A 12,333-nucleotide genomic window follows, 5' to 3' on the forward strand; every position below is an offset into this window, starting at 1 on the left:
GTGGAGGAAGGAGGGGGAAGGGGGGAGTGAATGAGGCGATATCCCCGAATGTGTCCCAAATGGCACCCTATTCCCTGTATAGTGCACGCACTACTTATGACCAGAGACCTGGAAATTCATAGACAGAGCTATGGATGCAAAGACTGACAATCCATGATATAAAAATTATAGTTTTAACCATGTTTTGAAGCTATATAGTCTTTGTTTACATTTACTTTGTTCACAAACATTGGAGTAAAACAATATTATATTTTTGGTTCTGATGGGGTAACAGTTGAACTAAGCTCATGAGGCATTTATAAGTTATATTCTTGAAGAATCAATGGGTATAATTAATTCCAAAAATGGATGTAGCAACTGCAGGTTGCCTCTTTAATGAAACCTACCAGGAAAACGTTCAGGGAACCATAGTAAAACATTCTCAAAACCTCCCTGCAACCTAAAAATTATTGTTCCCAGAACAGGATACAATTTTCACTTGTGTCTTACCGGTCAGGAAAATTATGGCTTCGTTCCCAGAACTAATGGGAAACAAAAAACATATGTTCCCATAACTTCCAAGAAACCAAATGTGCTAGCTGGGGTCTTATTCCAGAGCTTGGGGGCTGTGTTATATACAACCTATATGATGAGGGGAAGCACCTTATCGAGATGGTTGTTGCATAACAAGCCTCGTTCCTTCTACAGAATGTTATCCTGCATTGCTCTACCAACAGATACTGTATCTTCTGTTTCTCCATCTCCCTCTCCAGTGGCTTAACTTCTTCTATGGAAAGTCCCTTTTAGCATGCCCAAAATAGAGAGTTGCATAAAGCTCTAGTTAAATTGTGTGGCAATTCGGTTCCTATTTCACAGGATATATCCCATACGAGGCTAGCCAACACTGTGTCACTAAGCAGCAGCACTCAGTCATCTACCATAACAGGCTGAAGTAACAGGGGGCATCTTGGGAGCGTATGCTGCAATGTATTATAGGTTAGAGATTCATCCCAAATGGTACACAATTCCCTATAGTCCACTACTTCTTTCCATTGTCCACTACTTTGACTACTATGGGCCCTTGTAAAAGTAGTGCACTACATAGGGAATAGACTCCCATTAGAAACGTAACCTAAGATAAGGGTGAGACGAGAGGATATGTTTGAGGTGTTCACTCACTCAGTATACTCTGTGGCCCTATTTGCAGCCTATATCATTCCATTCTCTTGGCTTGAAAGAGACTTGATTATTCAGGTCACAAAGGTATTGTTGGCCTAGTTATGCTAGAGCTATGCTGGAGGTATGCTAGAGCTATGCTGGAGGTATGCTAGAGCTATGCTAGAGGTATGCTAGAGCTATGCTGGAGGTATGTTAGAGCTATGCTGGAGGTATGTTAGAGCTATGCTAGAGATATGCTAGAGTTATGCTAGAGCTATGCTAGAGGTATGCTAGAGCTATGCTGGAGGTATGCTAGAGCTATGCTGGAGGTATGCTAGAGCTATGCTGGAGGTATGCTAGAGCTATGCTAGAGGTATGCTAGAGCTATGCTGGAGGTATGTTAGAGCTATGCTGGAGGTATGTTAGAGCTATGCTAGAGCTATGCTAGAGGTATGCTAGAGCTATGCTGGAGGTATGTTAGAGCTATGCTGGAGGTATGTTAGAGCTATGCTATAGGTATGCTAGAGTTATGCTAGAGCTGTGCTAGAGGTGTGCACAGTTTTTTAACAGCCTATACGATTACATCCATATCTGACTAATCAGACTCATCTTCAGAGTCACAGTTCTGGCACACATAAATTGCCTGGCCTGAGGTGCAAGCATCATGGGCCCATTTGTTGTATCTCACACACTTCACCCAAGTCTCCTTTGGAAGGCTGTTTTAAAGATGGCTCCACACAGACGAGGCAGAAGCACTCTTCATCTGATGATGACTCTTCTATGATTTTTCTTTTTTTAGCTGCCTTGTTCTTTGCAGATCCAAATTTGGACTCCCCCCTTGCTTCCTTTTCTTCGGAAAACAGCCTTTTGCTAGATTGTGCCTATTAATTTCAATTTCTAGTGCCTGCTTCACTGGTGTGCCAGTTAGAATTGCTGTTTTGCGCCGTTATCTTCCTATGCAAGCTGGTTTTCGGGGGCCAGCTTTTGGATATGGCCGGATGTCCTCTGGAGTAAGTAGTCAGCAATGGCATAGCTGGACATGGGTGAGCTGGTGCTAGCATAAGAACTGGGCAGGTCTGAGCTCGTGCTAGGCAGGGCTGGAATGGTGCTGGGGCCTGGCAGGTTGGTGCTGGGGCCTGGCAGGTTGGTGCTGGGGCCTGGCAGGATGGAGCTGGGGCCTGGCAGGTTGGTGCTGGGGCCTGGCAGGGCTGAAATGGTGCTGGGGCCTGGCAGGTTGGAGCTGGGGCCTGGCAGGTTGGTGCTGGGGCCTGGCAGGGCTGAAATGGTGCTGGGGCCTGGCAGGATGGAGCTGGGGTCTGGCAAGGCTGGAATGTTGCTGGGGCATGGCAGGTTGGTGCTGGGGCCTGGCAGGGCTGGAATGTTGCTGGGGCCTGGCAGGATGGAGCTGGAGCCTGGCAAGGCTGGAATGTTGCTGGGGCATGGCAGGTTGGTGCTGGAGCCTGGCAAGGCTGGAATGTTGCTGGGGCATGGCAGGATGGCGCTGGAGCCTGGCAGGGCTGGAATGTTGCTGGGGCATGGCAGGTTGGTGCTGCAGCCTGGCAAGGCTGGAATGTTGCTGGGGAATGGCAGGATGGCGCTGGAGCCTGGCAGGGCTGGAATGTTGCTGGGGCATGGCAGGATGGAGCTGGAGCCTGGCAGGGCTGGAATGTTGCTGGGGCATGGCAGGTTGGTGCTGGAGCCTGGCAAGGCTGGAATGTTGCTGGGGCATGGCAGGATGGAGCTGGAGCCTGGCAAGGCTGGAATGTTGCTGGGGCCTGGCAGGTTGGAGATGGGGCCTGGCAGGGCTGGAATGTTGCTGGGGCCTGGCAGGTTGGTGCTGGGGCCTGGCAGGGCTGGAATGTTGCTGGGGCCTGGCAGGTTGGAGATGGGGCCTGGCAGGGCTGGAATGTTGCTGGGGCATGGCAGGGTTGATGCTGGGGCCTGGTAGGGTTGGGCTCTGAATGGGGCAATCTGTAACGTAGGATGGCGCAAACTCGGATTACAGAAATACAGTGGGGAGAACAAGTATTTGATACACTGCCGATTTTGCAGGTTTTCCTACTTACAAAGCATGTAGAGGTCTGTAATTTTTATCATAGGTACACTTCAACTGTGAGAGACGGAATCTAAAACAAAAATCCAGAAAATCACATTGTATGATTTTTAAGTAATTAATTTGCATTTTATTGCATGACATAAGTATTTGATCACCTACCAACCAGTAAGAATTCCGGCTCTCACAGACCTGTTAGTTTTTCTTTAAGAAGCCCTCCTGTTCTCCACTCATTACCTGTATTAACTGCACCTGTTTGAACTCCTTACCTGTATAAAAGACACCTGTCCACACACTCAATCAAACAGACTCCAACCTCTCCACAATGGCCAAGACCAGAGAGCTGTATAAGGACATCAGGGATAAAATTGTAGACATGCAACAGGCTGGGATGGGCTACAGGACAATAGGCAAGCAGCTTGGTGAGAAGGCAACAACTGTTGGCGCAATTATTAGAAAATGGAAGAAGTTCAAGATGACGGTCAATCACCCTCGGTCTGGGGCTCCATGCAAGATCTCACCTCGTGGGGCATCAATGATCATGAGGAAGGTGAGTTATCAGCCCAGAACTACACGGCAGGACCTGGTCAATGACCTGAAGAGAGCTGGGACCACAGTCTCAAAGAAAACCATTAGTAACACACTACACCGTCATGGATTAAAATCCTGCAGCGCACGCAAGGTCCACCTGCTCAAGCCAGCGCATGTCCAAGCCCGTCTGAAGTTTGCCAATGACCATCTGGATGATCCAGAGGAGGAATGGGAGAAGGTCATGTGGTCTGATGAGACAAAAATAGAGCTTTTTGGTCTAAACTCCACTCGCCGTGTTTGGAGGAAGAAGAAGGATGAGTTCAACCCCAAGAACACCATCCCAACCGTGAAGCATGGAGGTGGAAACATCATTCTTTGGGGATGCTTTTCTGCAAAGGGTACAGGATGACTGCACCGTATTGAGGGGAGGATGGATGGGGCCATGTATCGCGAGATCTTGGCCAACAACCTCCTTCCCTCAGTAAGAGCATTGAAGATGGGTCGTGGCTGGGTCTTCCAGCATGACAACGACCCGAAACACACAGCCAGGGCAACTAAGGAGTGGCGCCGTAAGAAGCATCTCAAGGTCCTGGAGTGGCCTAGCCAGTCTCCAGACCTGAACCCAATAGAAAATCTTTGGAGGGAGCTGAAAGTCCGTATTGCCCAGCGACAGCCCCGAAACCTGAAGGATCTGGAGAAGATCTGTATGGAGGAGTGGGCCAAAATCCCTGCTGCAGTGTGTGCAAACCTGGTCAAGAACTACAGGAAACGTATGATCTCTGTAATTGCAAACAAAGGTTTCTGTACCAAATATTAAGATCTGCTTTTCTGATGTATCAAATACTTATGTCATGCAATAAAATGCAAATTAATTACTTAAAAATCATACAATGTGATTTTCTGGATTTTTGTTTTAGATTCCGTCTCTCATAGTTGAAGTGTACCCATGATAGAAATTACAGACCTCTACATGCTTTGTAAGTAGGAAAACCTGCAAAATCGGCAGTGTATCAAATACTTGTTCTCCCCACTGTACATCCCTGTTCTAAGGTTGTACCCCAGCCACCCTAAAGCCAGCCTGAATGTTCAAGGGGGTTGCAGCCAGAGGATAGGTGATTGCCACAATCCCAGGAATGTCATAAATTGACATTGACTTCCCGGGATTGTTCCTCATCCAGGCATCACACCCGGTGTTGATGTGCCTCTTTAGCGGCCCACAGACATACCTGACTAACGGTTGAAGCCGATGAGAGCAATGTGGTGGGAATGACAGGATAATTATGCCATTTTCTTTGGCATAATTGAGTCCATCAATGGACAGATGAGACTCTTGGTTTTGTCCAAAAGGATTCAACAGGTCTTCTCCTTTGAGCACTTTGTATGCTCAACGAAATGTTTCAGGAAGTCAACAAAGTGCACATCTTTCATCCACCCAGAGGCATTTGCCACTCCTTTGCTGCCAGGTGGCCCGTTGATCAGGAAATGACCGCGGAAGTTGACACAGGGGAATATAAAATATGGAGGTTTACTATTCCCTGTGACTGAGACAGCACAGGCCAGTGTGACGAGGGTTCCCCTTTCAGCGGAGGTCAGTGACCCTACTTATTTGAATCCACGTCTGCCCACCACTGTGTCATGTTTCCGTACAGTGGTCACCCCAGTTTCATCGACATTCCATATGTCTCCTGGTCCAAATTGATATCTCTGTAGCACTTCTGCTACATTGTCGTAGAAAGCATTAACATTTTCTCTGTTGAAGCTACTTGCCCTGATGAGGCTAGTTGCCTCTGGCTTTCTCAGCGACGGCGTTGGGTGCCGCTTTAAGAAGCCTGCAAACTACTCCGAGTTGGCCTTTTCTTTTTTTGCCCACATTGATGCAAACTTCAGCTGGTGTGCCACAGCAAACTGGTAGGCAAGTCTTCTGACCTCACTTGGCGACAGACCAAAATAAATGTCAGCTGACCTAGTAGTACACTGAACAAGCTGCATCTCCAAATCAGGGGAAAAAACCTGCCTTGGTTTTGTATAGCCAACCATTGTTGTTGGCATGGCTGTCTGACTTTCAGTTTCTTCTCTGGTAACCTTTTGACAATCTTTATTTAACTAGGCAAGTCAGTTAAGAACAAATTCTTATTTTCAATGACAGCCTAGGAACAGTGCCTTGTTCAGGGGCGGAATGACAGATTTTTATCTTGTCGGCTCAGGGATTTGATTCTTGCAACCTTTCGGTTACTAGTCCAACGCTCTAACCACTAGGCTACCTGCAGCCCCAATACCGAGTCAGAGTACTGTCATTTATGTCAAAATCCTTCGCTGTACTACTGATTGATTTGTTCTGCAACTTCACCTGCCTCACTGCCATTAACATTATGCCAGGTGGTATGCTGCCATTCTCTGTCTTTCTTTTATCATTTCTAACCATCTTTCTTTCCTTCCCCTCTTTCCTTCCTTCCTTCCTTTCATCTTTCCTTCAAAAACAGATTTCCTCATTGCAATTACATATTCATTACAGGCGTATTACGCCCACCTCCCTGTCTACTATCCTTGTAGCCACAATGCAATTCATAACACCATGCTAAATTCATGACACTGTATGAAGTAGTGTGTGTGTGTGTCTGTGGATATACTGTCTCATACAGTAGGCATGTAGTGTGTTGTAGACACACACACACACACACACACACACACACACACACACACACACACACACACACACACACACACACACACACACACACACACACACACACACACACACACACACACACACACACACACACCAGAGCCTGTCTTGTGTAGTCCAGGGATATGTCTGCTGCTCTAAACTACACGTGTATATAATAATCCATTTACAGTAACATTTAATACTATTATCAGAGCTGATTACACGATATCACAATGTTTTTTTGTTCTATGTGTCTATGTATACTGGGGCAAGTTGTCACTAGGTGACGCCTTGCCCCAAGGTCATTGAGACAACTTGCCCCAAACTGACATGTGTGCTAATGTTGGCTAAAAGGTTAGCTCAAGATAGGACTGCAGCTAAAGTATCAAAATACACGTTATTGTCTCCTCTACTCAGAGCAAAATTATCATTTTGAGCATTCATACCTAACAAAGTTTTATTGCATAAAATGTAAAGTGACAATTTTTTACTTTTGAAGGGGAAAAATAAGAACCTTGTGCTCACCTCAGATTAGAGTGTCCTTGACCACATGTGAACAGGAAGTTGACCATAGAACATGTAGTCACACAAAGTAGCTATTTGATTTTTGAGATAGCGCCTCTAGTGTTGGAGGTATGAACAGTTTGACAACTTACCCGTGTGACAACTTACCTCGCTCTCCCCTGGGCTACTCAAGACTGTCGATAAAGGGTTTGGCTCGTGAGACCGCTTAGAAAAAAATCTTAATCACTGAAGCTTTGTTATTAAAAGATCAAGTTGGAGAGGAGCAAAACAGTGAGCTGGCGTTCCCTTTTTAATCTATGTATTGTAGGCAGGCCTACATTATTGTAGCCATGCTTTGGATGTGCGTAAAACCCTCTCCATGATGTAGGCTACATGTGTCCATGCCCATCATGAAACGAGAGATGAGAACCTTGGTGAATACTGGAGAACCTCGTTTTTAGAAGCCATTTAAATGACACATATGGAATCATGTAGTAACCAAAGAAGTGTTAAATAAATATATTTTATATTTGAGATTCTTCAAAGTAGCCACCCTTGATGACAGCTTTGCACACTCTTGGCATTCTCTCAACCAGCTTCATGAGGTTGTCACCTGGAATGCATTTCAATTAACAGGTGTGCCTTGTTAAAAGTTAATTTGTGGAATTTCTTTCCTTCGTAATGCGTTTGAGCCAATCAGTTGTGTTGTGACAAGGTAGGGGTGGTATACAGAAGATACAGAGCCCTATTTGGTAAAAGACCAAGTCCATATTATGGCAAGAACAGCTCAAATAAGCAAAGAGAAACGAAAGTCCATCATTACTTTAAGACATGAAGGTCAGTCAATCCAGAAAAATTCAAGAACTTTGAACGTTTCTTCAAGTGCGGTCGCAAAAACCATCAAACACTATGATGAAACTGGCTCTCATGAGGACCGCCACCGGAAAGGAAGACCCAGAGTTACCTCTGCTTCAGAGGATAAGTTCATTAAATGCTTCACAGAGTTCAAGTAACAGACATCTTAACATGAAATATTCAGAGGAGACTGCGTGAATCAGGCCTCCATGGTCAAATTGCTGCAAAGAAACCACTACTAAAGGACACCAATAATAAGAAGAGACTTGCTTGGGCCCAAAAACACAAACAATGGCCATTAGACCGGTGGAAATCTGTCCTTTGGTCTGATGAGTCCAAATTTGAGATTTTTGGTTCCATCCGTCGTGTCTTTGTGAGACGCAGAGTAGGTGAACAGATGATCTCTGCATGTGTGGTTCCCACCGTGAAGCATGGAGGAGGAGGTGTGATGGTGTGGGGGTGTTTTGCTGGTGACACTGTCTATGATTTATTTAGAATTCAAGGCACACTTAATCAGCATGGCTACCACAGCATTCTGCAGCGATACGCCATCTCATCTGGTTAGCGCTTAGTGGGACTGTAATTTGTTTTTTAACAGGACAATGACCCCAAACACACTTCTAGGCTGTGTAAGGGCTATTTGACCAAGAAGGCAAGTAATGGAGTGCTGCATCAGATGAACTAGCCTCCACAAACACCCAACCTCAACCCAATTGAGATGGTTTGGGATGAGTGGAAGGAAAGGAAACCAACAAGTGCTCAGCATATGTAACCCGTTTCAGGAAACTAGGCATATGTTTCAGGTCACTACTTCACAGAAGAGACGTTTGAACGTAAACCTTTTTGTTGTTGATCAAAATGCATTTTTGGGGGGCAGAGATGCCTTTTCGAACATGTGAACTTTCATGTGCCTTAATAACAAACATGTATGCCATCTGTAAATACAAATGAAATTATTAAATTACGAGCCTAGTTGGTTGAGCCACAGAAAAAGAGAGCAACCTTCCCGCTAGCCATGATTGGCTGAGATAATGAGTGGGCTGGACATACCGAGAGATGAGTTAGGATTGAATTGAGTCTACAATATAGCACGCTTCTGTCTATTTGAGCTGGTCAGTATGTCTAGGTAATCCTGCTAACGCAGCTTTATTTATTTTTTATTGCGTAGTAAAACTGCATAAGTGTTCTCAACTTTCTGGAGGACCGAGTTTTGAAATCAGAAGAATTAGAATATGATAGCTCAGGAGATGGAGAAAACACCTGTCTCTGGATTACATCTTCAAACTAAGGGTAACCATGGCATCCGACAGGAGACACGTCCATCCGTGATGTATACGGGTACGATAGTCTAGCTTGCTACATTTTCAGATATTACACGTTTCTAATTTTGACAGAAAGTGGTTTCATTTCAAGTTAAAGTGTACTGTTAGCTAGCTAACGTTAGCTGGCTGGCTCGCTAGCTAACGTTACGTGTATGATCTTATTATTCATATCAAAGAGCCTTATGCTTGGCTAATTATAGCCTAATGTTAGCTAGCTAACATTGAACCTGGTTGGTTAGCTACCTGCAGATTCATGCAGGGTAGTAACGTCATGAGTTGGGATTATGGTTCATTGTTTAGCTAGCTCGCTACATGTCTTGACAAAAGACTCCACTATACAAGTATCCACTTCAATAGAATGTCACTGCAACAACTGTTGATTAGACGTACTAGCTGGTAAATTCACTCTGGCTATCAACTCCTATTAAAGAGGTAAAATCCAGGCACTTGTCATCTCCCGTCTGGATTACTGCAACTCGCTGTTGGCTGGGCTCCCTGCCTGTGCCATTAAACCCCTACAACTCATCCAGAACGCCGCAGCCCGTCTGGTGTTCAACTTTCCCAAGTTCTCTCACGTCACCCCGCTCCTCCGCTCTCTCCACTGGCTTCCAGTTGAAGCTCGCATCCGCTACAAGACCATGGTGCTTGCCTACGGAGCTGTGAGGGGAACGGCACCTCCGTACCTTCAGGCTCTGATCAGGCCCTACACCCAAACAAGGGCACTGCGTTCATCCACCTCTGGCCTGCTCGCCTCCCTACCTCTGAGGAAGTACAGTTCCCGCTCAGCCCAGTCAAAACTGTTCGCTGCTCTGGCACCCCAATGGTGGAACAAACTCCCTCACGACGCCAGGTCAGCGGAGTCAATCACCACCTTCCGGAGACACCTGAAACCCCACCTCTTTAAGGAATACCTAGGATAGGATAAAGTAATCCTTCTAGCCCCCCCCCCCCCTTAAAAGAGTTAGATGCACTATTGTAAAGTGGTTGTTCCACTGGATATCATAAGGTGAATGCACCAATTTGTAAGTCGCTCTGGATAAGAGCGTCTGCTAAATGACTTAAATGTAAATGTAAATGTAATGTAAAATGGTCTAGCTAAATACATTTTCAGATATTACACATCATGAGTTAGAATGATGGATAATTGTTTAGCTAGCTAGCTACATGTCTTAACAAAAGACTCCACTATGCAGTTACCATTCAAGATGCATTCGATTTCAGTGCACTCTCGTCTGAGTGTGCCAGAGCGCAGAATAACTGATGAATTTACAAATGCTCAACACCTGTTGAATGTGGCCGGTGTTAGTAAACGTCGGCAAAAAAGCGTAATTCAATTGTTGCCAGCAGCACAGTTACAGTCAACAACGCTCTGGATAACATGAAAACTACCTAACCAGCTCTGGATGACATGAAAACTACCTAACCAGCTCTGGATGACATGAAAACTACCTAACCAGCTCTGCTAGGGCAAGTAAAATGGTCAGAGTTCGGGTGGGGGTTAAAGCTTATGAGGGTGTGAACAATGCTTAATGGGTGTAGACAAAGAAGAGCTCTCCAGTAGGTATCAAAACAACATTCAAAGGCCATTTTCTCAAAAGTGAGGTTACAAGTATACTACCGTTCACAAGTTTGGGGTCACTTAGAAATATCATTTTTTTAAAGAAAAGCACATTTGTTGTCCATTAAAATAACATCAAATTGATCAGAAATACAATGTAGACATTGTTAATGTTGTAAATGACTATTGTAGCTGGAAACGGCTGATTTTTTATGGAATAGCTACATAGGCGTACAGAGGCCCATTATCAGTAATCGTCTCAGTATTCTAAAAGCATTCTTGGCAAATAAACAAGGTAGAATTACAACACTCCCCATGCCAAATAATGTTCCTTTTTGACAGTTTAAATTAGCCTACAAATTGCCAGATCCTTATTGCCATGTACTCTACTGTAGCTAGAGTACAAGGTTCAGATTTGCACTAAACAATTTCATGTCAGAAATATAATGTAGAAAATCTGGCTTATGATAAGCCTCATATACATTATCTACTGGTATCCTTTTAAATTGAGAACATATAGCTATCTCATCAATATGCAAATGATGTGTGAGTTTAGGACATAGAATGCAACATATAATTAATGAAAATATAATTTCAAAATGTACAAATAATCTAACTGGTTTGTAAATGTTAGACATCTTAATAAGTAGGTGAACAACGGGTGATCAAAAAAAGTCCACACCAGAAGTGGCCAACCTTGCTCCACTCCCTAATCTACTGGCTGAGCAGACTTCTATTCCAGCCCAGCAATAATACACATTATTATCAAGTCATTAGGTTTGATACGTTGAATCAGTTGTGTTATAACTGATCTGGAACAGAAGTCTGCATACCCAACATACCTCCAGGAGAAGGATTGGCCTGCTACAGTTGTAATAAGTTTGCAGCCTACATTGTGTGTGACTTTTAACTGGATTGTTGTGAACAACAATCGCTAACATAAGTACATCCCCAAAAAATGTGCCAGCAGTCTCTTGGGACATTCACTGGGACCTCTTCATCTGCAGACAGGCTTTCACAGCTACCCATATCTGAGGACAGACATCACAAAGAAACAGGCATCATCATATTACAACTAGACAGCCCTGGCTAATATCTCTCTGTCTGTCATCATAGTTTTCCTCGCTAGGGACTCAAACGGGAGAATATTTTCATAATGTCCTCCCACAACCTGCCCTATCTAACTAGTACACCTTCTCCTTTTTCCCGACAGCTGCATAACACCCTTTCACCCTCTTCATTTGCTGTTATCTACAAATGCATTTGGTGCATGAGTTTTTAATTTACAATGATAAATAGGCCTACATCAAGATAACAAGCTAATATGAAGTCAACCAGCTGATGATATTTCACTTAGCTATAGTATGTAAAGTTGGCAAGCTATTTAGCCGACACAGTGGCCTGTTGTAGCCAGCCAGCTGGCTAATATCTTCTTTTTTTTTGTTGCATTTTCTAAATGTATTTACTTACTTACTTGAATAGGTTCACGCCTACACCCACGCCCACAAAGCGGCCAATATTTTGGAGCGAAGAGAAGAGTTGTCAAGCGGAGGCAACACTTCTAGTCGAAACGTACGGTTACCGATATGAGGGAGTGACACAGAGTATCTTTCCGCCGGTATTCTGTCTGCTTTCGAAGGACTTTGTATTTACGTAAAGTTCTGGATAGGCTTTTCTGCACACAAGGATGGAATCGATTGAAAGGACA

General features: G+C 44.5%; 1 long non-coding RNA gene across 1 annotated transcript; it reads right to left on the minus strand.

Moving 5' to 3' along the window:
* Nucleotides 1-10,701: 10,701 nt before the first annotated feature.
* Nucleotides 10,702-12,212, minus strand: LOC139555267 (uncharacterized). Its single transcript, XR_011670969.1, has 2 exons — nucleotides 12,100-12,212; nucleotides 10,702-11,656 (listed from the first exon to the last, which is right to left on the minus strand). It is a non-coding gene; the product is annotated as an uncharacterized lncRNA (long non-coding RNA).
* Nucleotides 12,213-12,333: the final 121 nt, after the last annotated feature.

Source organism: Salvelinus alpinus, chromosome 26, assembly GCF_045679555.1.
Source record: "Salvelinus alpinus chromosome 26, SLU_Salpinus.1, whole genome shotgun sequence".
Lineage (NCBI taxonomy): Eukaryota > Metazoa > Chordata > Actinopteri > Salmoniformes > Salmonidae > Salvelinus > Salvelinus alpinus.